The 27,328-nt window shown below is 38.3% G+C and overlaps 1 long non-coding RNA gene across 2 annotated transcripts; it reads left to right on the top strand.

Moving 5' to 3' along the window:
• LOC139035050 (uncharacterized) lies at nucleotides 1-27,328 on the top strand. 2 transcript variants are annotated; one of them, XR_011487561.1, is made up of 5 exons: nucleotides 1-155; nucleotides 873-996; nucleotides 20,560-20,686; nucleotides 24,982-25,169; nucleotides 25,982-27,328. It is a non-coding gene; the product is annotated as an uncharacterized lncRNA (long non-coding RNA). The 2 variants fall into 2 exon arrangements; XR_011487562.1 differs by lacking the exon at nucleotides 873-996.

The following is a 27,328-nucleotide window of genomic DNA, read 5'->3' as shown; positions in this document are numbered from 1 at the left end:
GGCAACTGACTAATCTAAAACAACATTGTCACTCATCAACTGTGAGTCCTGAAGTTCACAAAAGCCACACCTTGGTTCACACGGTCACCTAATACCTGAGTAGAAGAGCACCCTCCAGACCTTGAGGGAACGACCCGCCTGACAAAACAAGAACAGTGAGTGTCTGTTAGAGAGAGCTTCCTTTGTAATACCGAGAGAACAAAAACAGAAGGGCTTCTGTTTCGAGGCCAGTATCCCCTGGGGAGAGGACATGTTCCCCTTGGTTTTCCCACCTTCCCAATCTGGCTTCACTTCTTCAGACTAACCTCTTTGAGCCCTGCCAGCAGGCATCAATTAAGCTGCCACTTAACAGACACCCGCCTGAGCGCTCTCTAACATCGTTCCTTCTTATGGGAAGATAGCAAGTGTCTACCACTCACTCCAACCTTAGCCTAGGACCAGAGGAGGTCGTGTCTCAGCCCTTCACCAACAGGAGTAGAACTGATCTTCTTTACTGCAAAATGCCATGTCAAAGCCAAGCCTCAGTCTTAAACTTCCTGAAAGAATGAGTAGAGCTCTCAGGAAGGGGCCAGGCCAGTGAGCCCCTAATGCACTAAGTACATTGTTTTTCTAGCCCACTCAAGCTGGGAAAAGTAAAGAGTGTTTCACGGAACAACCTCAGCCTCCCTGTCTTTTCCCCAAGGCCATAGTTTGACAGAATCATCCTGTTAACAATGGGCTGGGTGCAGGTAGCAATTATTAAATGACACTATTTGTGAAAGTACTATTGTATCTTATATGCAGTTCTGTCAGAGGAATTAGACAAGAAAATGTCAAGGACAAAGCACAAGTATTCAAGCCCACTATGTTTTTGTGCTTCTGTTGCCCTCCAGAACATTCTTCCAAGTCACCATAATCTAAAGTCAACTAAGAGCAAAATCAGACAATAGCATCTGAAACTCATTTTAATTGAATGCATTGGAAATCCAGTGCTATAACAATACATACTCTAAAAAGGTAAGCTAAATTTTTTAAAAATCCATTTAAATTTTCTTTACATATGTAAAGCATCAAGTATTGATTTTATGTAACCAAGGATAAGAAGAGAAATTCACAGACAAGAGCAGTGGTTCTCAACTAGAAGTGATCTTGACCCCAGGGTATATTTAACAAGATCTGAAGATATTTTTGGTCATCACAACTGGGAGGAAGGGGGGATGCTGCCCCTGACATTTAGCTGGTAGAGGACAAGCGTGCTGCTAAACATTTTATGATGTACAAGACATCTCCCCTCACACTAATAAATAATTATCTGGCCCAAAATGTTAATGTCTTAGGTGGGAAAATCTTGGACTAGCGACACCAAAAAATGAACTTAAATTCTTTTCAGCAATCATGAACTTTAAATAAAGTGTAACACTTCTAATCTAAGTTCACACTTTGCACCCCCTTCATCCTCCTTAGGAGAAGGAAATGGCAACCCACTCCAGTGTTCTTGCCTGGAGAATCTCAGGGACTGGGGAGCCTGGTGGGCTGCCGTCTATGGGGTCGCATAGAGTCGGACATGACTGAAGTGACTCAGCAGCAGCAGCAGCAGCATCCTCCTTAGGCCTGTGTTCCAATCGTAGTACTGATAGATGACTTATGGAATGAGAATTTCAAAGACACAAAACTCTGCTTACAATCAAGATAAGCATCTCCATAGCACATAACCAGACAGCAACATGAAATGGAGTGCCTTCCAGACTCTGGGTATAGGTGCAGTGGCAGCCGTGAGTTTGGTTCCTGTACACAATGGAGACATGGGAAAAGAAATCAAGTTTCACTGTATGAAAGCAGGTTTTAAGAATAAGTTGAGAAAAGCTGCTACACAGAACTCTCTGAAGCAATGTCTTGCAGGAAGCCCAGGCAGGTAAAGGAAAAATACATAAATATTGACCCGTACCTGAGTCTAGCCACTCAGTGCCTGAATCTGTGATATCCTTAATATCACCATGAGACAGGGACTTGAGTCACCAACATAAGAACTGCTTCTGGTCTTTGAGCCAAGAGGTCAGTGATGGTGACTACAAAAGCACTAGACAGCAGAGAGGGTGAGAGAATAAATCTACATATCAAATTCCAAAATACATGAAGAAAACTAACACTAAAAAAGTTACTTTAAAAAAATCAACAGAGCATACATTTACTGTTAGTTGTTCAGTTGCTGCCAACTCTTTGTGACCCCATGGACTATAACCCACCAGGCTCCTCTGTCCATGGAATTCTCCAGGCAAGAATACTGGAGTGAGTAGCCATTCCCTTCTTCAGGGGATCTTCCCAACTCAGGGATCAAACCTGGCTCTCCTGCACTGTAGGCAGATTCTTTACCACTGAGTCACCCAACCAAGAGAGATTTGGCAACAGCCAGTGACATTTTTGATCATCTTAACTGGCAGGGTTAAGTGTACTACTGGCATCTAGCAGGTAGAAGCACTGGAAAATTCATCAGAATTCAGAATAGCATGATGAAAAAATTATTTTTATATGAAATAGTAGTTAAAAGACAAAAGACAAATTAACTAACAGTAGTTCCAGGAAGGAATGCACTTGATACAATACTCAAAGATAAGGCAGATAAAATGGCTTAAAATATGAAGAAGTCTATGAGCACTATTAAAAGAGCACTCTAGGTACAAGCAGGATAAACAAAGATAAGTCTGCATCTAGACATCAGAGTAAATCAACAGAATATCAATATGTAAAGAGAAATCTTTTTAAAAACTACCAGGGGAAAGCAGAGAACACCTAAAAGTAATGACTATAAACAAGTTTCTTAATGTTTTCACTATCAGTAGATTTCTCATCAGTAGCAACAGATGCCAGAAAACAATGTAGTGATATCCTCTAAAACCTTAGGGAAAGAATGCTTAACCTAAAATTCCATACTCAGTCACAATATGTTTCAAGAGTAGAAGCAAAATAAAAGTAATCTCAAATATAATAAAAATACCCATAGACTCTACATAAACAAGGATCTTTTTGTGTAAACAGAGGCAAAGGTGTTTATGTGTGTAATATGCATGTAAAACTGTATATAATCACATATATTTGTATAAAACCCATGTATATTGCACATATATGTGTGTACATGTTTATACAATTTTAGTTTCCAAGCCAAGAGAGGAACAAAAACAGGGAGTATGTCTAAAACCATCACAACAATAAAGAAAGAGAGAGAAAAAAGAGAGAGAGAGGAAAAAAGAAGGAAAGTAATGGAGAAAAAGAAGGAAGGAGGGAGGGAGAAGGGTAGGGACAAAGGGAAAGGGTGACGACCAGAAAGCAGAGCTGAGACAGTAGAAGCAAATCCAATGGTGCCAATAATCATAACAAATGCAAAAAGAGTAAGCGAACTGTGTGTGCGTGCTCAGTGGTGTCCGACTCTGCTCTCCATGGACTGCAGCCCACCAGGCTCCTCTGACCATGGGCTTTCCCAGGCAAGAATACTAGAGTAGGTTACCATGCCGTCCTCCGGGGGACCCTCCCAACCCAGGGATCGATTGAGCCTGCATCTCCTGCATCTCCTACATTGACAAGTGGATTCTTTACCAGCCAGCTGGGAAGCCCAAATAACAGAGATTATCAAGAAAGAAAAATATATAGTTTGCAAGAGACTTGTTAAAGTGCATAGAAAGTTTGGAAACAAAGGTCTAGAAAAAATATATCATGAAAATATTAGTCAAAAGAACTCTCATGTTTCAAATATGTCAATTTCCTTCTCTGTAAAATAGTACTGATGGTGCATCATAATGCTAGTCTCTCCAGATAAGATGACATAGTGTGCAAGCGTGTCACACAGGCCCAATTCATAATAAATACTCAATTTATGTTGGATTTAAATCTCTTATCCTGAAGCAGTGTTCTGAGAGCCCCCAAACCAGCTAAAGATTGTTCCTCCTCTTATAAACAGACAGCTTATCCTGGGAGTCAGCACCACCTTTTCCTGAGTTGGTGGCATGAGCTTCCGGACCACTTTACTTTTTCCATAATGGGAAACTGGCAGCTTAGATTCAGGAATAAAGAGTCTGTATTAGGTATTAATGCTTTCCAGGGTAAGGTATTCAGGCAATTTCACAGGTGCATTACAAAGATACAGAAACTAAAATCAGAACTCCAACCTCCTGGGACTCTGGAGGGAAAGAAGTGTGTTTTATGTTCCATTCTCAGTGCTTAATATTCCTGGTAGATGAGTACACTAGGAGAAACCACTTCTATGACTGAAAGAAGCTCTGAAAACAGGTTTGAGCATACTGTTATTTAACCAAATGGGGTCAAATTCTAAAATCCTGCTGGATGGAAAAAATACAAAATGTAAAATGTTAATATAGCTTTTAGAATTTCCAAACAGCAATAGCTTAAATTCAAAACAGTGTCTTATACTCTTTAACAAGTGCTGCTGGGAAAACTGGTCAACCACTTGTAAAAGAATGAAACTAGAACACTTTCTAACACCATACACAAAAATAAACTCAAAATGGATTAAAGATCTAAATGTAAGACCAGAAACTATCAAACTCCTAGAGGAGAACATAGGCAAAACACTCTCCGACATAAATCACAGCAGGATCTGGGAGGATCCTCTACCTCCCAGAATATTGGAAATAAAAGCAAAAATAAACAAATGGGACCTAATGAAACTTAAAAGCTTTTGCACAAAAAAAGGAAACTATAAGCAAGGTGAAAAGACAGCGCTCAGACTGGGAGAAAATAATCGCAAACGAAGCAACAGACAAAGGATTAATCTCAAAAATATACAAGCAACTCCTGAAGCTCAATTCCAGAAAAATAAATGACCTAATCAAAAAATGGGCCAAAGAGCTAAACAGACATTTCTCCAAAGAAGACATACAGATGGCTAACAAACACATGAAAAGATGCTCAACATCACTCATTATCAGAGAAATGCAAATCAAAACCACAGTGAGGTACCATTACATGCCAGTCAGGATGGCTGCTATCCAAAAGTCTACAAGCAATAAATGCTGGAGAGGGTGTGGAGAAAAGGGAACCCTCTTACACTGTTGGTGGGAATGCAAACTAGTACAGCCACTATGGAAAACAGTGTGGAGATTTCTTAAAAAGCTGGAAATAGAACTGCCATATGAGCCAGCAATCCCACTTCTGGGCATACACACCGAGGAAACCAGATCTGAAAGAGACACGTGCACCCCAATGTTCATCGCAGCACTGTTTATAATAGCCAGGACATGGAAGCAACCTAGATGTCCATCAGCAGACGAATGGATGAGGAAGCTGTGGTACATATACACCATGGAATATTACTCATCCATTAAAAATAATTCATTTGAATCAGTTCTAATGAGATGGATGAAACTGGAGCCCATTATACAGAGTGAAGTAAGCCAGAAAGATAAAGACCAATACAGTATTCTAACGCATATATATGGAATTTAGAAAGATGGTAACGATAACCCTATATGCAAAACAGAAAAAGAGACACAGATGTACAGAACAGACTTTTGCACTCTGTGGGAGAAGGCGAGGGTGGGATGTTTCGAGAGAACAGCATTGAAACATGTATATTATCTAGGGTGAAACAGATCACAGCCCAGGTTGGATGCATGAGACAAGTGCTCAGGGCCTGGTGCACTGGGAAGACCCAGAGGAATTGGGAGGAGAGGTAGGTGGGAGGGGGGAGCGGGATGGGGAATACATGTAAATCCATGGCTGATTCATGTCAATGTATGGCAAAAACCACTACAATACTGTAAAGTAATTAGCCTCCAACTAATAAAAATAAATGGGGAAAAAAATTTTTTTAAAAAGAGTCATAATTTAGTCTGAGGGTTTCAGCTTATAATCTTCAGCATAGCATAACAGTTCTATGACAATAACATTTTCAGTTACACTTGGAAAGGCAAAATTTGACCATAAATATAAGGTAGAGTTTGGTTTTAACTTTAAATTATACAAAAGCTTAGGTATAAGGGGTGCCAGACCTTCTGATAGCTTTTTTTCCCCTTTCTTTTGAAAGGTTCCAAACTATGTACTTTCAATATCATATTTAGCAAGAAAATATTTTCAAGCACCTTATCCCAATCCAGTGTCTGAGAAGCTGCCATTCTGAATCAACATCGCCTTAAATTTTGGAGCTAGTGTGCACCGAGATGCCAATTCTCACCAAACCTATGTGAGAATTTTAACAAGATGTCCTCTACTTTTATTTGATGTAGCAAGAGAAAAAGACAACTTCCCTGCTAGGAAATGGGAGAAGTCAAAAAAAATCAAAGGACATATTTTCAATGGAAGAAAAAGGAACACATCACATTTGTAATAACTTCTTTCTTGCTAACCATAAACTCCATAAAGACAAAAATTATGGCTAAGCTGGTAATATTAATACCTTTGACAGTAAATAATACCTTTGATATAAAATTAACTATCATAGAGCCTGATTAAATAAGTGCCAATTGACTAACTCAGATGGGATTCTCTTGGACCAACGCTTCCTTCTTGATTTTTGTAATTGTTCACTTTCCCACTCTGAGTTCCCCCATCCCTCCTCTCCTTATTCCCTCATTCTCCCTTTAAAATGCCCAGTTATCTCTTTATAAATTGAAGTTGAATTCAGTTCTGGACTCTTTTCTTTACTACAATTATATATCATTGATGAAAATCTGTCTTTACCACTTTGACTATCACCTGACTTTATTGTCGATAGTACTTGCATATTAAAATAAAATGACTTTTAAAACTGCCAACTTTAAGAAATAGAACCATCCCAATTTTTAAGGACTGTTCAATAAAATCTGTAAAGAAGGGGGAAAGTGAAAAGAAGGAGGAGATGATAAAGAAAGCCATAATGGTTATTTTGACTTTAAACTGACTGACATCACTAAGTTTATAAGGGAAATTCTGATGCTAATAAATATGAATCTTTTTGAGCTCCTCTGGAATGAAAAATACTAACATTGTGTCAGAAATAAATAGAGAGAACCACTGCAAGCCTTCCTTCCTCCATTTATCCTTTCAACAAATTCTATTGAGCACCTAGTATATCAAGAACCAAGCAAGCAGGCAGAATAACCTGGAAGCCAAAAGCTATATGGAAATTAGAACTCAAGATTAATAAGAGAAAAGGAAAAAACAAAACAGAGTAATGCATAATTTATTATTTATTATTATTATATTTTATTAACATTTGAGAAACTAGTAAGTACCAGCACTGTGCCAACCACATACATAATTTTTTTTAACTTTTAAATTTTTATTTTTTAACACCAAAACATCTTGTATTGGGGTATATCCAGTTAACAATGTTGTGGTAGTTTCAAGTGAACAGCAAAGGGACTCAGCCATACCTATACATGGATCCATTCTCCCCCAATAGAAAGACTTGCCCAACCCCAGAACGTTTTATCAAATGGTCTGGGGATGGGCAGATCTGACCACTCAATTCTTACAGTCTTTCACATAGCTTCATACCCTATTGTTGCTCTCTTATCAATGAGAAAAAGAACACAGATTGTTAAATTGTTCCCATTACTGTATATCAAGTTTTGTACCATTCTGATAAAATCTTAGGTTAATCTAAATTTATCTGACCTGGGAAAGTCTTCTCATACTGTCATCAGGTTCAAAAAATGAATAGCATGAGCCCTGCATCCTCCACAGTTAGTTTTCTCCTGGCTATAATCTTCATTTTTCTTGCTGGACCATGCTCCTAGGAATGACACCATTGCTGCCAGTTTTCTGGAATGACCATCAGAGGCCAGGCAGCTACACAACTCTCCTGTGGCTTCTAATGCCAGAGGGCCACACTGGGGCATGGATCAGCTTTGCCACACAGGATCCTCCAGTCCCACAACAGGATCGCTGGCTGCCACACCGAGGACCAGCAACTCTTCGAAGTTACTTTTCTGGTTGCCCAGAAAACTCTCTTCCCAATAAAGTTTCTTTATATTTTTTGAAAAACATTGATATGAGGGATAAAAGCAGAGGACCACTTGCTCAAGTTCCTAGGGTCTTCTAAGTTGACTTAAGTTTTAAACCCAAATACTAGACTCTTAAGTAAAATCCAGCAGGGAGGTCATTGATCCTGCTGTCAGATCAGTAGTAACATGACACAGGCCACAAGAGAGAGCTTTGCAACATCGCTCCTTACCTGTCTAGTGGGGAAGAAATCCTTTGGAAATCTCTAACAACCCAATATCTGACTTAGTATCACCAAAATGAGGACCTTTAGCAATATTTCATGGCTTGGAGAAATTTGATTTACCTGAAGAATAAAATTAAGTTTAAAAAAGAAGTTTTCAAATGAAAAGATATTAATAGTATCAGACAGCCAAGTCCTTGGAGACCAAGAGAAACATATTGAGGTTTGAGGTCTGAGAAAGAGAGGCCATTCATAGAAGAAATTCATGGGGATGCAGAAAGCTGTGACCACAGAGAAAAAATCAATCCAGCCCTCAACTTCAAAGAGGACAGCAAACAAAGGGGAAGTCTGAGAAGGAAATATATAGGGGATTGAGAAACTTCACCATAAAAATGACTGAATATGAAGATGTCAAGGGGAGGGGAAACAGAGAAACTAACTCAAAAGAAATTGAGCCTTCTACCCAGAGAAAGCACACAATTTTTTGGAGAGGTCCAAAATTTTACAAGGAAAACGTTATTATTATTGTTTGTTCTTTCCTATTGCAGCAGCCTAACTGGAAAGCAATAGAGTCAGCTAGAAAAACACAATGCAGGCTTCTGTTCTAGGGGAAATGGAAAAAAAAAAAAAAAGAGGTCCAAGGTTGCCTCCTTCTTACCCACTCTTGAGGCACATTTTTTTTTACCATTGTTGGACTTTGCAGTTTTCCTCTAGTTGCCATGGCATCAGAGAGACAAATGCCCTGCTTCCATTTTAAAACTGAATTCCCTTACAAACAAAATTGTTTCCATTTGAGAATATCCTCACCCTCACACTCCATCAGAGCTGTTTTCAAAAGAACGTGTCTTTTAAAAATATGGATGAAAATTCATTGCATTCTTCTAATTAGGGAAGAAATATATAGTTCTTTTTTAAGAACTAGAAAATACAGAAAAATATTTTCTAAATGAAATTAAATGAGTTTATGAGCTCTTCACCTACAGGTGACTAATGGCTCACATTTGGGCATATCTATTTCAGGTATTTTCTCTATGTAAATATATTTTTTGTTTTATATATTACAAAACTGCAGTCCCATTATGTATACAGTTGTGCATGCTTCCTTTTCACCACTTTGTATCCTATAGATGTACTCTTCTAAAGCAGGGTTATAAAATTCAGGGGTGGTATTTATACAACTTTAGCATTTTTCTCATTTGCATCGTATATATTCTTTTTTTTTTTTTAGGCTTTCATTTTTTATTATATTTTATACATATGTAAAAATGATTTCTAATGGATTTTGGGGATATAGTATTACGAAGGTTGTATGCCAAACATTATAATATTTAAAGTAAGTTAAATTTTATAATTTATTTCATTAGTTACCTTTTTAAGGAAAACTATTGTGCTTGCTTTCTCCTTTCTCTTTTCTTTTTTTTTTTCATTTATTTTTATTAGTTGGAGGCTAATTACTTTACAATATTGTAGTGGTTTTTGTCATACATTGACATGAATCAGCCATGGATTTACATGTATTCCCCATCCCGCTCCCCCCTCCCGCCTCCCTCTCCACCCCATCCCTCTGGGTCTTCCCAGTGCACCAGCCCTGAGCACTTGTCTCATGCATCCAACCTGGGCTGGTGATCTGTTTCACCATAGATAATATATATCATATATATATATATATGCATCATATATATTCTTATCTAAAGAAGAATTTAATAAGATGGCAGTCTGGCATTTATGTCCCCATGAATCTAAATGTTTGAGAGAAGTTAGCAGCTGAAAGAATGTGTTAACTGTGTTAGGAAATTCTTTGCAAAACAGAAAAAGAGACTCAGATGTATGGAACAGACTTGTGGACTCTGGGAGAAGGCGAGGGTGGGATGTTTCAGGAGAACAGCATTGAAACATGTATATTATCTAGGGTGAAATGGATAACCAGCTCAGGTTGGGTACATGAGACAAGTGCTCGGGCCTGGTGCACTGGGAAGACCCAGAGGGATCGGGTGGAGAGGGAGGTGGGAGGGGGGACTGGGATGGGGAATACATGTAAATCCATGGCTAATTCATATCAATGTATAACAAAAACTACTGTAATGATGTAAAGTAATTAGCCTCCAACTAATAAAAATTAAAAAAAAAAAAAATTTTTGTTCACTTTCCGTTACATTATGTCATTGAAAAGGGAGTAGGGATAGCATCAGATAAGGTTTGTTTGAACCAAAAAGATCTGAGAAAGTAACTATAAATTATTATGGTTTTGTTTCAATAATACATGTTCTCCACAAGTATAAGAGAAATTTACAATTAGCAATTCTTTAACCCATTCATTCTTGCAAAGCAGATCAAGATTACCAGTCCCATAAACAGGGAAACTGGACTCTGAAGGATATAAAAACCCCAACAAAGAAGGTGCAGTAGTGGAAATACATCAGTTTTGCCTTGAACAAACGTGGTTCAAATCTAAACCCTGCAATTCAGTAGACGTGTGACCTAAAACATGTTATTTTAATTCCCTAAATCTCAATTTTCTTATCTCTAATAATTTGGGTTGAAAAACTACCCAGTCACAACACTGCAATAAGAATTAAATGAGATGAAATGTGGGAAATGCTTTAACATCATGCCTGACAGAGGGCAGGTGTCTGCTTCAAATTCATACCCTTCTTTCAATGGCAACCTGAAAGGAACTTAAAACTCTACTTCAGAATTACACCATTTCCGTAAACAATGGTGTTTATATTGTTTGTTATACGAGTGATTAGTGATTCTACATTGTTTTTCTTACATTAACAGCATTCTTGTTAACACTGCCTCCATTCTCCTTTCAGTAAAAGTTATGTAATTCAAAAAGTTTTCTGCTGAAACTTTAGAGTCAGGAAGAAAAGGAATGTCCATATTTCCAACAAGCTTCTTTTTCTGAATTCCCAGCTCAGTAGAGGAAACAAGTTAATTTGTGTACTGTCAAAATCAAAAGAGAAAAAAAGACTTCCCCTGTTCACTGTTAAGAAATCTCCTTAACTACTCTACCAGGACTTCCAGAATCAAGATTAAAAAGAGAGGGAAAAAAATTATGTTTCCACAGGCTTCATATCAATAGGAGGATGTTGAAATTGTGCTGGTAAACAGAGTAAGGAAGCAAAAGCCTCGTTAGGACCTAATTATTTTATAATTAACCTACTGAAATCAGATGCAATCCAAGAGTTTGCTCAAGAGATTTTTGAAGATTAAGAGATTAAATTAAACCAATTATTTACTAAACCTGAAAATATATGGCAGGCACCAAAAAAAAAATTCTCATTTTTCAATATTCCTAGGGTTAGTCTAAGTCCTAATAAAAAGTAAAAGTGTCATTATTTTTCTTTTGGATATTATCTTTATTTATTTAGCATGTTTAAAAATCACTTGTATAGGTAAATCAATGTAACATTGGAAACAAATAACTTATATCCCATATTTATAGTCGCCCTAAGTACAAACTACTAATGCTAGTACTAGAAGACTGATGATTAGATAGATAACAAAATACTACTTCTGAACCATTTTTTAAATTAGTACTTAGATTTAAATCTGGCCTAGTCTGCTGAGATAGTCTATAAATTTCTATATAAGTCAATGTCATTTTACAAATGAAAACAATACATAGAAAAGTTTTGTGATTTGGCTAATGATCTAAAGGCTTGAAAAAACACAAAAATTAAAAAAGCTATAAAGACTTGAAAAATAAAATAGACATGTTTGGATTTTTTCCTGGGACAGTGTTGAGTTATTGAAAGTTTTTGACCATGAGAGTTACATCATCTCTAAGTCTTAGGAAGATCATTCAGAAAATAGTTTGCAGAATAAATTTAAGGAGAGAGAAATTAGTGACAGGAAGTTTAAACAAAATTATTCAGTAAAAGGGTAATTTTAAAAAGAAATAAGTTTGCTTCAACTGAAAGCGGTTTGTTTGTTTGCATTTGGGGTTTTTGTCTCCCCTACCCCATTAGAAATTCCTTTCCTATTGTCTCCTTTTCTTTAGAGGAAATCTGGTCACTGTCCCACCCCCTTCCTTCCCCAGTGCATTCTTGGAAACTCCTGCCTTGTTACATCTTATTCGAGCTTTAGATTCCAGCCTCTGGTTCTAAAACTTCTCTGCTGCTGCTAAGTCGCTTCAGTCATGTCCGACTCTGTGCGACCCCACAGACGGCAGCCCACCAGGCTCCTCTGTCCACGGGATTCTCTAGCCAAGAATACTGGAGTGGGTTGCCATTTCCTTCTCCCAAAACGTCTCTATTTGTAGCTAAAGAAGCAGATTTCATGATCGGGCATCATGTTTCATGTTCACCCCCCCGCCCCAGCCTTTCCACTTGCAGTACATATGTTTGAGCCCCTCAGAGGAGCTGCCTCCATGCACAGTCACAGACCATAAATCCTTTGTGAGAGTACATCTCATCAAGAGTCACAGAACGTCTGTCATGCAGCATTCCCAAATAAATCTTGACTTTGACCCCCACAAGATGCTTCAAACTGAGATGGATTTCTTTGGAGTGAGAAATCACAAATCCACCAAAAAAATAAAAGTGTTTCTTTTTAAAATACCCATTCCTGAGGGTTTTGAGAACCAAGGTAGGCTGGCAAGTGTTGGCAAGAGCAGAGTCTGTGATTTAGGTGTTGCGCTCAAGGCCCAGCCTTATGGAAGGAACGTGATTTCTCGTTCTCAGGCGGTGTGCGGCCTACCTACGGGAATATACAGTGTCTTTTTGTTTTTCTTTTTTGCTATGAGAATATCTTTCTTCTTTGGGATACATGTTTTTACTTGCAATAAACTGAAAAAAAATAGGAATTTTGATGATAAAAGGAAAATATAATGACATTTATTTTTATGTGATCAATAAGTAAACCTTCACTGAACTAGTTAACACCCAAGAAAATGCCACATATTTGACAAAGCTCATTGACTTTTAAATTAAAAGAAATATTTAAGAATGTATCCACTAACTCTTCATTTTAAATATGAAAAAAAGGGAAACATTTCTCCACTTGGTAAAGGCATAATTCCTTGGTGAACAGAGTATAATAAGGAATATCCTGAAATTTATATAATAAAAAAAGTCTTTTAAAATACCTGGCAAGTCATTCAGTTTAGGGATTATCTCACATCAAAAATATTCAATAGGGATATTACTTTTGGACTAATAGGTTTTCTATGTTCCAGCATCTAGTTAGCATGCCATACTTATTAACTTCAATATAGGAGTTAAAAATACTTTTTCAACCTCTGGCACTTTCTCAGAGTGCTTATCAAATTACATTTGAACTTGCCTATTGTCTTTATCCACCACTAAGCTGTCAGCCTGGAGAAGACAGGGACAACATCTGACTTGTTCGTCATTATTATCTCACTGACTAGAGATTATAGGTTTCAGTAGCTCCTTGTTGAATAAAGTTAATGTTTTTAACATCAGAGTTGCTTTTTAAATAAACAGCTCATTTTTTAAATAATTTTGGGTTCACAGAAAAGTGGCAAAGATAGTACAAAGTATTCTGATAGGCCCTTATCCAGTTTCAGTTTGCCCTAATGTTATCATCTGACTGAGAATATGTCTCAAAACTAAAGAAGCCAGCATCAGTGAATTACTCTGAAGTAAACTCCAGACTTTTTTCAGATTTCAGTAAATTTTCCCATTAACATTCTTTTTCTATTCCAGAACCTGATACAGGATACTACATTGTATATAGTTCCCATCTCACCTTAGTGTGACAGTTTCTCAGTCTTTCCTTATTTTTCATGACTTTGAGAGTTTCAAGGAGTATTAGTTATACATTTTGTAGAGTATCTATAGAATTGGTTTTTTCCAATGTTTTTCTCATACTTAGTCAAAGGTTATGGTTTTTGAAAAGTAAGCTGCAGAAGTGAAGCACCTTTCTCCTTATTTCATATAAAGGACATGTGATAAACATGTGACAACATTGGTGATGTTAACCTCGGCCATGTGGTAAAGATAGTGTTTGCCAGGTTTCTCCTCAATAAAGTTACTATTCTTCTCATTCCTTACCCTGCCCTTTGGAAGTGAGTCAGTAAGTCCCAACCACATTCAAAAAGTGGAGTAGGAAGTCCCCACACAAATTATTAGGAATTCTTCTGTTAGGAGATTTTTCTCTTCTTCCCCACTTACTTTTTTATTCAACCATTTATGTATGTCTCTATGAATGGATTCATATTTTATATTATAATCCTCTATTATGATTTATCTTGCTGTTCAAACTATTGACATGCTTCTTTGACAAGCTCCATCCTTTAATTTTTGGAATATTTCCTTACTCTTTAGTACTAGAAGATGCTCCAGGCACATCTTGTATTTTCCCTAACCAGCCCTAGAGTCAACCATTTTCTAAGGACCCCTAGTTGCATTTATAGCAAAATGTTATTGAGAAATCAAGGTCTGTGCACTGAGAGTATATGTTTCTCCTGAGATGTTATTGCTTCTAGACTCTCCGTGGACTCTTGTCTCAGTGGACAGAGGTAGGTGACATATATATATATACATATGTGAACCTAACTACACATTTAATTTTTTCTGTATTAATTCATCTCTCTGTATATTTAACCACCTGTGAGTTCACACCAATGTCTCTGACTCTAATCCAGTACCAGAGGGCTCATTCTAGCATTCCCCTCTTGCTTGCCTGTAACCTTCCACTCCAACAGTGAGAAACATGGCTTCCATTTACTTATTTGTTCAGCCCCAGTGTATATGTAAAGCAGGTTCATAATTGTTAACTCATACCTCCACACAAAACGAACTTACCAACTAGAATACAGTGCTCACATGGAGTTCTTTTCTGTCTTCGACCTTACAATTTCAGTCAAAACTCTGTTTTTCAACTCAGCTAGCTATTTTTCCCCCTCCTACACTCTTTAGTGCAGTCATGTTGTACATTTATACTATAGTTAGAATCATTGGCCAAAGTCTGCATTTCATCTTAGGATCTCTAATATCTTCATTAAATACACTGAAGTTTCCTGTACGTGATATACACTCTATACTTTGTGACAAATGCATAGTTATGCATCCACCATCCCAGTGCCATACAGAATAATTCTATTACCCTAAACTTTTCCTGTGCATCCCTTTTGTAGTCAACTACTTCTAGACCAACTCCTGGCAACCCTTTATATGTTTTGTCTCTGTAGTTTTATTCTTCCAGAATGTCATATGAAGGAATTATACAATATGTAGCCTTTGTGATCTAGCTTCTTTCACTTAGTAGGAAGCACTTAAGATTCATCATGTTGTTGGGTAAATCAATTACATATTCTTTTCTATTGCTGAAAAGTGTACCACTGAATGGATATACCACAATTTATTCATTTTTCTGATGAAACACATTTTGGTTAAATCTAATTTTTTGTGAACATAGAGCTGTCTATAAACATTTATATACAGTTTGTGTTTGACTAGAGGTTTCAATTCAGTTGGGAAATACCTAGGAAAATGATTAGAGTCATAGAGGAAATATATTTAACTTTATGAGAAATTCCCAAAATGTCTTACAGGGGCCTTTTAAAATGTTATGATATAGATGGCAGAATTCAAATCATTTTTAAACCAGTTCAGCTATAAAATTAAATTGCAGCATTAATAGTTTATTATTGGGAGAGGAGCCAAGATGATGAAATGGGAAAACCCTGAGCTCACCTCCTCCCATGGGAGCATTTACAGAGCAACTATGAGCAAGAATTTACAGAGCAACTATCGACAAGAACAACCTGAAGATAGACTACTTCCAGAGCAACTATCAAAATTACAGCTATTTACAGAGCAACTATCAACAAGAACAACCTGAAGATTAGCAGAACAGATATAAAGAAGAAACTAACATAAGATGGATAGGAGTGGCATAGACATGGTATAATCATAGGTAGGCAACCCACAAAGGGAAGGAATATGATAATCACAGAGGTCCTCCCCATGGAACAAGGAGTCCAAGTTCCACAGTGGGCTCCTCAGCCCAGGAATCCTGAACTGGAAGTTAAGCCCTAGAACATCTGGCTTTGAAGGCCACCTGGGCTTGCTTTCAGGAGACCCAGAGGGTTGTAGGAAACAGACTCCAATTAGAAAGAGTGCATACAAAATCTCATACACTCCAAGACCCAGGATTGAAAGAGTCATTTGAAAGGAGTCTGACTTAGACCCACTTGCTAATCTCCAGGAGCCTACCAGAGAGGCAAGAAGCAACCAGGATTACCCCCAGGGATATAGAAGATGATGCAGCTATCTGGAGGAGCTCATCTACCACAAAGACATCAGGCAAGTGCCACTTCAGAGTCCTTCCTCTGACTTATTAGCACTGGGACCTGGCCCCACCTACGAGTCAGTCAGCACTTGTCCTTTTCAGTCAGCACAACCCTTCCAGAAGCCAAGCAGTCAGCCATGTGGGGACAGGGGCCCACCCATGAGCAGTAGCTGTAGGCCCCCATTCAATCCCAGCCACCCCAGGACTTCCCTGGTGCTCAGTTGGTAAAGAATTGACCTGCAATGCAGGACACACAGGTTCGATCCCTGGGTTGGGAAGATCCCCTGGAGAAGGGAATGGCAACCTACTGCAGTATTCTTACCTGGGAAATCCCACGGACAGAGGAGCCAGAAGGCTACAGTCCATGGGGTCACAAAGAGTCGGACACAACTGAGTGACTAAACCACCACCACCCCACTACCCTAGGACTAAGTCCCACCTACCAATAGATTAGCCCTATCCAGCAGGAGGAAGCAAGCTTAGGATCCCCCTGGCTCCAGCTTCACGTGTCAGAGAGATATGGTGTATGCATACCACGGAATAAAACTCCACCATCAAAAACAATGTTATTTTGCCATTGGCAACAATATGTAGAACTAGAGGGTATTATGCTAAATGAAATAAGTCAGACTGAGAAAGAAATACCATATCATTTCACTAATATGTGAAATCTAAAAAACAAGACCAGTGAAAAGACATAGCAAAACAGAAACAGTCACAGATGAAAAATCAAACAGGTGATTTCCAGAGGGGAGGGGCCTGGAGGGAAGAAAGAAATAGGTAAAGGAGATTAAGAGGTAAAAACATACAGTTAGAAAACAAATGAGTTATAGACATGAAATGGGCAGTGTGGAGAATATAGTCAATATGATGTAATATCTTTGTATGGTGACAAGTGGTAACTAGACTTACTGTGGTGATTATTTTGAAATGCATAGAACTACTGATTCACTAAGATGTGCACCAGAAACTGATATAGTGTTACGGGTCAATTATACTTCAAAAAACACATACAGGGGAGAAGGATTTGGATGAAGATGGTCAGTGGGTACAAACATCCAATTATAAGATAAATAAATACTGAGGGTGTAACATTCAATGTATTAAATATAATTACCACTGTTAGATATTATGTATGAAAGTTGGGTTAAGAGAGTAAATCCTAAGAGTTCTCATTGCAAGGAAAAAATATTTTTTCTATTTAATTCGGTATCTATATGAGATGATGGATGTTCACTAAACTTAATGTGATAATCATTAACTTTAAAACTTAAACTTTAGAAACCATAGTTAAAAGTGCATCTAAGAAGATCTATAACCACTGGTGACTGGAGGATCTCAGGCCAATTATATGCAGTTAATGTCATCTGTAAACAGTGTTATATTACTTATACACAGAATTACCCGGTTAAATGGTCTTTGTCTTGAGGATGTTTGTAGCCAAGTTGGTAATTCATAAAGACAACCTAATTTCAGATGAATAATGTGGTAATTCTCTAGAAAGCATATTAAAATTCTATAAATATTAATAAGCAGCTTGTTTGTCCTATTTTAAAGCATCATGCTTCTCAAAAATAAGGGCACTAGATCATTAATTTTTTTAAAAACTAAATAATGGTTTCTCATAATTATCAATGAAGACTTCTTCTGTAGCTCATATATCTTACATAGCACTTTTCAACTGACCTCCTGATTAAATTATTCCTAAAATATCTGCAAGTTATTCTCATATCATTTTGAATCTTAAGTCCAACCACACACTTTAAGTGTTTTTCTAAATCTATTTGTTGAACTATAAACTAAACTGTCATTTCTTTGAAAGGCAAGACCATTTCTTCCATTTATTTACTTCACTGTACAGTGTCAGAAAGTCCAATGACAAATAAGCAGATATTTTGAAATACTCAGCTGTGTAATTTACATGCTGCCTATCTTTTGTCGTATCCCTCAAAGAAAGAAGATGAAAAAAATCATAGATTATCAATAGAAATAAAAGGTATTGTCGTCCTCTGAATTCAGATGCAATTTCTGAACATGTGGACTTTAATTCTGGACATAATTCTGAGCAATTATGGACTTTAATTCTAAATGTATTTATTAAAACATATTTCTCCCACTTTTGTCTCCCCCCACCAAGAAAATACAAAACTGTAGACTTAACCATTCTAGAACCTGTCTGGGCCTATACATTTTACACAGACTAAAATTTTTAAATTTATAATGTGAACTGTGCTCTTCACTCCACAACTTTATTAATGGGAATAATCTTTTAATCATTATATCAAGCTATCTTCAATGTGGATCAATAAAAACAGCTGAGAGTTTATTTCTTCTCTGAAATCAGGATCCAGAACACATTTCAGAGATGTGTAACCTCATGCAGTCACAAAGTCTCCAGAGTTACAGAGGTCCCATGTTTGGTTTAACCTTCTGCTTTCTCTCTTTTGAAATTCTTAATAATTTTTTAATTATTCAGAGGGGCTTCATCTTCATTTTGCACTGAACCCTAAAAATTATGTAACCAGTCCTGTTAAAATCATATTTTAATCAATAATCAAGACACTGCAAAGGCATTCTGTAGAACCATCCATACTTCTTCTTCTACCAGATTCTGTTTTTAGGGTCATAGCCTCATGAATCAGCCAACTAGGTTCTGCAAAGACTACAGTTCTATAAATTTCTCTCTCTTATTCGTCAGAGATGAGGGGACAGGAGGGAAAAAATAGGGGCGGGGCGTTATAGCCAAAACACTCCTTTGCAGTGTTTATATTTAGACTGGAACTTTCTAATGGCCCAGATTAATGAAGAGGCTACTGAGTTAAGGGACTATATCTGGCAATCTGTTCCTGGATTTGAAATCAGAGGGAACAAGGTGTGATGGATGAGATTTGGCATTAGTAGATTTGGGTGTGAATCCTATATTTGTCATTCACTGTAAGTTATTTAAACACTAAAGCTCAGGGTTTTGGCTTTTTAATTTTATTTTAATAGTAGAGATGATAACTCCCTGCAAATTTTTGTAAAATTACAAAAAAATCATGGCTTGTACTCCATATTATTTTGGACCTATTCTGTCTATAAAAATATATACACTTGAGTGATTAAGACTTTATTCCTTAAGCCCTCTCTTTCTGGACCATTCTCACTTCAGGGTTCCTTTTCTACTTTACCATATTACCATCAAAATTCATCACATGTATGTATATCCTAGCTGAAAAACACAAAAGAATTGAGAATAGGTTCCAGTACATAGGTTCTTTACACTTGGAAGACCTTTATTAAACTGCTTAGAGAACTTCCCCTGGTGGTACAGTGGATAAGAATCCATCTGCCTGTGCACGGGACATGGGTTCTATCCCTGGTCTGGGAAGATTCCACCTGCCTCGGACAACTAAAGCCATGTGTCACAACCTCTGAGCCCCAGTGCTCCAAGTACTGAAACCTGTGTGCCTAGAGTCTGTGTTGTGCAATAAGAGAAGCCACCACAATGAGAATTGTGCATTACATACAATACAATATTACGTACAATTACATACAATACATTACATACAATGCACAATGTGCATTACAACAAAGAATAGCCCTTGCTCACTGCAATCAGAGAGAGCTCATGTGTAGCAACCAAGACCCAGCATAACCAGAAATCAATACATAAATAATTTAAATAAATACTCAAATTTCTTGGAAATGAATAAAAATAGATAGGGGAAGTGCACCAAAAACATGATTTTTCAAGAACTGACCTAATTACCCCACCAAAACCCTATAAATCTACATCTCTCTCTCAGACTGATTCTTCTGGCTTTCTCCTTCTGCTCACTACTTAAGATGGTAAAAAGAAAAAGAGGCTTTTTAAATCTAACTTTGCTTGTGTACCTTTACTTCTCCTTGGTAAAAAAAAAAAAATTTTTTTTGCTATATTTGAATTCATCATCATTCACGGGAATATTAAATTACGTGGTTTACTCCACTTGAGAGCATGTGTGAGTGCTCAGTCGTGTCCAGTTGTTTGCAACCCTACGGACAGTACTCCGCCAGGCTTCTCTGTCCGTGGGATTCTCCAAGGCAAGAATACTAGAGCGGGTTGACATTTCTTCCTCCAGGGGATCTTACCAACCCAGGGAACCAACTTGTATCTCTTGTGTCTTCTGCATTGGCAGGCGGATTGCTTATCACTGAGCCACCTGGGAAGCCCCTTACTCCATTTAAAAATATGAGTTTTCAATGTCTCTACACTGAAGAAATCATGTTAAAAAATGTTTCATGCTGTTATCATCACCAAATGATGTAAGTAAATTCCAAAAGGATGCCATCACAGGGTACATTCAATGTCAAATGTGTCCAGAGCTATTTATAATTAAGTTTCAGTTGATGCAGGTTTTAAGTAAACAATCTAGATACTTTATCAAATTCCACCATCAAAACTTACCCTGCCACAGTCACTTAAGCATTGAAACTTTGACTCAATGACTTTCATTGTGTGTGTCTGATTGTTGACACTGGCCCTTGAGAGGAAATGACATTAAACAAGACTAGTGTGCCAAGGTGCACAGCCTTAGAGCCAGCCCTCTAGCCCTACCTCACTTAAAACCAGTTAGAAGACTAGTTTGTCCTATAATACTCAGATCAAGATTCTGAAACTTCAGTAGGTTATTCCAATCTACTTTGCAAATTTGTTCCTTTCTAATATGATTCTGTATTACTTCCCAGAATAATGACATCAATCCTGTTACTTGATGAACTGGTTTTCCATTAAAATCATCATTGGATTTTAGGCTTAGTACCTTTGGAATTATCTCATGCATCCCTTTTATTTTACAGTCCAGAAAACTAATACCAGATTATCTAAGTGACTTGCTCAAATGTTACAACATGTTATTTGCAGATTTGGATCTAGAACTTAGTGTTCTTTTCATTAGACAGTGTTCTTTTCATTAAACAGTGAAGCTTCTCTAAAATTTATCATACCTGTCTGTGTCCTTTGCTAAAATCTGCCCCTTACTCACTTGCATCACAATATACTATGTTAGAGAAGCAAGATGCTCAAATATAGACAACAATCTCAGATACGAAAATAATATTCTTCTCCGTACTTGGGTAAAGAGTAGGAAAATAATATTTATTTAAAGTATGAAAATCCCCCCCAGGGATTTGCAATACTTTGAGGACACCACATGTCTAAACACCAACAGATTGCAAGGTGGGGGTGGGTGGGGTGGGCGCTCATATTAGCTGCCACAAACTTGAAATACTGCACAGCAAAGTAATTTCCAGATGGCTACAACAAGATGGCAAGATGTGAATTTCTTTTCCTCGTGTCTTCACCATTTCATTAAGATTGTAGATATGCATTCATTCAAGTACGTCTTATTTTTTGCCAAAACCTAAATACACATGGAATGATCTTCAGCTACTCTTAGAAACCCTTATAGCTAATCCTAGCTATAGCAGGGTGTGTGACACCAGGGCCAAGGGAGCCTACCAAAAGTTTAAAACACATGCTCTTTCCCTCAAATCTCATTTCCATAGTACCATGCTTAGTCCATCCTGGTTCAATCTCTATCCCCCATCCCTAGTTCATAAAGACCTTTGGAGTCTAGCATCCCATGAGAACTTGTTAGAAGTACATTCTTAGGCTTCACCTAGACCTCTTGGATCAGAAATATTGAAAGAGGGGGACCTAACAATCTGTCTTAATAAGGCCTCCCACAAAATCTCAACCACACTAAGGTTTGAAAACCACCAGCCTAGCCTATATCCCTTCACCTTATTTTTCATTGGTAATAGGAGAGAGAAGTATGAGGCAATAATAGTGTTTGAAATATAATAAGGGTTTAGAAAAAGTCTAAGACAGCTGCTGTAATAAATTTACAGAGAACTAAATGAGTTGAACAAGTGAAAAAAAAAGTCCTGTAATAATATTCAACTATCCAATGTGCAAAAACTGTGCATCTCATTTCAAATTTCCTGCAGTTAAAAAGAAATAATGTATGAGTGCATGCATGCATTCTTAATTGTGTCTGACTCTTTGTGACCCCATGTACTGTAGCCTGCCAGGTTCCTCCCTCTATGGAATTTTCCAGGAAAACATACCGGAGCAGGTTGCCATTTCCTGCTCCAGGGGATCTTCCTGACCCAGGGATCTAACCCTTGTCTTCTACATCTCCTGCATTGGCTGGTGGATTCTTTACCACTGGACCACCTGGGAAGCCCCAAAGAACGTATAGGGTGGGGAAAAGGTCAAGATAGAGTGTATGGTCAAATGTATCAGGTTCGTATTTTGTCGCTTTAAGTAAATTCCAGGACTTCCCTTCCCTAGGACAGGTGAGTTTAGAGCACAGAAGATAGTGCATGACATTTGAAAAGTGAAAGAGAGAGCTGTCATCTTCCTTTTGTGCTGCAAAGGTCAGGCCAAACTCAAGGCTTTGCTGCGGCACCTGGGCATGTCCTTCTTGTTGCTCCATTGATTGGCACAGGGCAGCGGCCAAGCACACTTCTCCTGCTTCAGCTTCTCCAAATCCTGGGACAGGTGCAGGTTTAGCTCTGTGACAAAAGTTGCCAGCTTCTCTTGCAGGATACACCCATCACCCAAGTTAAAAGCTTAGTGTCAGGAAGTCAGTGCAGATCTGTCTTTAGGACCATTTCATATTTTCATCCCTTTCCAACTGCCCAACATGTGAATTTTCAAATCCTCTACCAGACAAAGAAACAAAAACCTCCTATAAATTGTGCAATCAGCTCCCAAAATTGTATATGGTCAAATTCCTGAAGTAAATCCCTTTATAATGTGTGCTTATGTTTATATACTAAGAGATATAGAAATAGATACAGATTATATTGATGATAGAGAGAAAAAGAAAATAGTTCTTTGATCAAACCATAACTGATATAGATTTAAGTACCTGGAAATGGAATGCTACTTCAACAAAAATGTAAAACATGGGAGACTGGCTTGAGATGGGGTGACAGGCAGAAACTGGAAGGATCTTGAGAAGAATACTGGTGAGAGCCTGAGGGACCTAGAAGAGACTAATAATGAACTCCTGAGGGAGGATTTCAATGAAGGTTTAAAAGAAATTGAGCAAATGGATAAACTGTGGAACAGCCAGACAATAAAAATTAAAAATAGACATTTTTCCACAGTTTAAAAAAATGAACTATCAAGCCATAGAAAGGCATGAAGGGGCCTTAAAGGCATATTACCAAGTGAGAGAAGCCAATTCGAAAAAGCTATGTATGATGTGATTCCAGGTGTATGATATTCTGGAAAAGGCAAAACTACGGAGACAGTAAAAAGATTAGTAGTTGCCAGAGGTTAGAGGGGAAGGAGGGATGAACAGATAGAGCACAGAGGATTTCAGTTCAGTTCAGTTCAGTCGCTCAGTCGTGTCCAACTCTTTGCGACTCCATGGACTGCAGCACGCCAGACCTCCCTGTCCATCACCAACTCCCAGAGTTTACTCAAACTCGTGTCCATTGAGTCAGTGATGCCATCCAGCCCTCTCATCCTCTGTCATCTGCGGACAGTGACATCCTCTGCCTGACAGGATAGCAGTGGATACATGTTATCATACACTTGTCAAAAAACAGAATATACAACACCAAGAGTGAGTCCTAATATAAACTATGATCTTGGGTGATAAAGTGTCAGTGTAGGTTCTTCAGTTGTAACAAATGGATCATTGTGGTAGGAAATGCTAATGGTAGGGAAACTGGGTCTATGTGAGGACAGTGGGGTCATGGGAACTTCTAGTACTTTCCATACAAATCTTCTGTGATTCTAGCCCACTCCAGTATTCTTGCCTGAAGAATCCCATCAACAGAGAAACCTGGTGGGCTATAGTCCATGGAGTCACAAAGAGTGGGACGCAACTGAGCACACATACACAGAACTGTTTTTAAAAAATAAGGTCTAGTTTAAATGGAAAAAGAAAAACAGAAAATGTGGGAAATGTTATTGAGAGCTGGGGGAAAGAGTGTCCTTATAATGGAGTGGCAGGTAATTTAGGCGTCTGCTGCCTGCAGTGATGGGCAAAGTAGAAAGTGTACCTGATGAACTCAATAATCTAGCGAAGGAAATTTCTAGGCAGGGTGCTAAAAGTGCCGCCTGGCTTCTTTGTGTCCCTCATAGTAAAATGGGACAGGAGAGATGAATGAAGAACAATATTTAACTGTAAAAAGAAGCTAAGACTTGCTGAGTTCAAAAATGAAATATTCTCAGCATTTCCAAGCTTCTCAAATTAAGAGTAGACTTCAGAACAGAGATCAAATACAGTAAAAAAATTATGAGATCCTTTCTTAAGAACTTAGAAAGATCTAAGACAGTACCTGGGAAAGTTATTCAGTCAGACAAAAGGTCCTTTAAGGTCTGAGACTAAGTCTCACAAATTCATTTCTTTAGAAAAATCCCTCTAAGACCCTTAAATGTGATGTCTCTTAGTACGCTCACAGGAAGCTCAAGGTGAAGAGAGAGCTACCTTGAAAAGATGTGTACATGTGCCTTTTGTCTAATAGAATGGATTATAGTTGATTCACAAAAAACTCACAAAATTTACAAAGAATTATGTCTTCTTGAATTTAAGGGACTGAGATGGTAAATGAGAGACCTTTGGATTCCTGAACCACTATGGGCAAGAAGCAGGTTAAGAAAACCACTCAAGTGTAAATACCAGCCATTCCTTACGGAAAAGGAAGGGAGGCTCAGAAGATAGAATCAAGAGCCCAGGTAGCAGAGGCAAGGGTCTTGGGGTATCCTTCCAAGGCAGGAGAGGTGAGCGCTCATCAAGGAATCGTCAGTGTGCCAACCTGGGTACAAAAGTGCTATAGACCACTGACTCTGTGTGCTTCGTGGTTTTGCCCTTTCTGAAGAGCTTGAATTGCTATTATCCTTTGCCTCTCTCATGACTGTTGGGTACTGGGCATTGTACGGGACAGAAAACTTGTTCATAGGTTTTCAGACCTAGAGGAACAGTGTGAGATGTTGAATGGGTTTAGAATCAGCCTTCCCAAAATATGCCGCTTTGACAGGTAGACAATTTAGATAAGGACCTAGTCCAGAAAGAGAGCTACAGTATTACCAGTTGTTGTTGTTTAGTCACTAAGTTGAGTCCAACTCTTATTGCTGTAGCCCACCAGGCTCCTCTGTCCATGGGGTTTCCCAGGCAAGAATACTGAAGCAGGTTGGCATTTCCTTCTCCAGGGGACAGTATCACCAGAGAGAACGTCTTATCTGAGTGACCTATCTGGGTAGCCAGACAAATACCCAATTACCAAACATGCTTTTCTTACTGTCCTGTGAATCACCCTCCTCCCTTTGAAGCCCCAGGCTCCTATCCCACTCCTTAGCTCAAGAGGACATACTAACCTCAATGGCCAGACCTGCCCTTAGGTGTCAATGTCTTTCTGGGTCCCTGTACATATGTAAGTAATTTATTTTCCTCCTATTAATCTGTCTTATGTCAATTTTATTTTTAGAACAGCCAAAGAACCTAGACAGGTAGAGGAAGAATTTTTCTTTCTCCCCAACGATATACATGTTAATTAATTTCTGTTTTTCTCTTGCTAATCTGTCTTTTGTTACAGGAGCCGCAGACTGGAATTTAGAAGCTGATAGATGGCACATCTCTGATATGGCTTAGAACTTAGAAGGAAAAAAAAGATTTTCTTCCTGTACAATGCCATGAGGAAACTCAAGTGGCCCTGTGGAGAGGCCCATGTGGAGACGAACTGAGGTGCCCAGGCAACAGTTATGTAACTAAACCATCTTAGAAGTGGATCTTCCGCCCCTGCTAAACTGTCGGATGACGGGAGCCACACTGACATTTGATTTGCAGTGTCATGATATGCTCCTCCTAAATTCCACAAAACAATGAGGGATAATAAGCGATTCTAATATTTCAAGGCACCACATTTTGGAGTGATTTATTATGCAGCAATAGAGAACAAACACAGCAAAATTGGAAATGTAGGAGATCAGCAGGGGAAAGAACTTGAAGATGAGAGATAGGACACCTCTGGTGTGACTAACCACAGGGGCCAGGCTGCTTAAGAAAACAAATGATGCTTAAAGGAAGGTCATGGTTTTCACTGGGAAGTTTAAAATGAAGACAAACTATTCTAACATATTCTGCTGTCCCTAATGAAGATATTGAAATGGCATAAATTCTTGCAGTTAGAAAAGTATGGTTGGGGCCTTCCCTGGTGGTCCAGTGGCTAAGACTCCATGGCCCTGATGCAGGGGGCCCAGGTTTGATCCCTGGTCCAGGAACTAGATCCCACATGTTGCCACTAAGACTTGGAGCAGCCAAGTTATTTAACTAAATAGAAAAGGAAATATGACTGCATAATAGTCATTCTTTTTCAAAAGATTTTATGATCACACATCCTTAATAATTTACATGTGTCTGGTTCTAGCACAGTTACTTTCACATACCCTATCATGTTTCATTTTAGAGTAACCCTGTCAGAGAGTGACTATTAAGTCCATTTTATAGATGAAGAAGCTGAGGCTTGAAAAAGTCACCTAAGCTCACAATAGCAAATGGCAGAGGCATCGCTGGAATCCAGATCTTCTGGTTCAATGAATAGTTTTCCTCCCTCTGATCAAGTTGCCACTTGGAGAATACAAAAGAAATGTTAGTTCTGTAGTCTTGTCCTCTCACAATTTAAAGCTTTGTTAAAAAGAAAAGATAGCTACTGAGCTATCCCCTGATAGCTCAGTAGTAAAAGAATCTGCCTGCCAGTGCAGGAAACAAGGGTTCAATCTTGGATCCGGGAAGATCCCACATGCCACAGAGCAACTAAGCCACAACTACTAATTCTGTGCTCCAGAGCCCAGGAGGCACAACTACTGAAGCCTGAGTGCCCTAGAGCCCATGCTCTCCAACAAGTGAAGCTACCAAGATGAGAAGCCCTGGTAGGGCCACTAGA

Source organism: Odocoileus virginianus, chromosome 5 (assembly GCF_023699985.2).
Source record: "Odocoileus virginianus isolate 20LAN1187 ecotype Illinois chromosome 5, Ovbor_1.2, whole genome shotgun sequence".
NCBI lineage: Eukaryota > Metazoa > Chordata > Mammalia > Artiodactyla > Cervidae > Odocoileus > Odocoileus virginianus.
The sequence above is the reverse complement of the archived record's forward strand: the minus strand, read 5'-3'. Positions and strand labels throughout refer to the sequence as shown.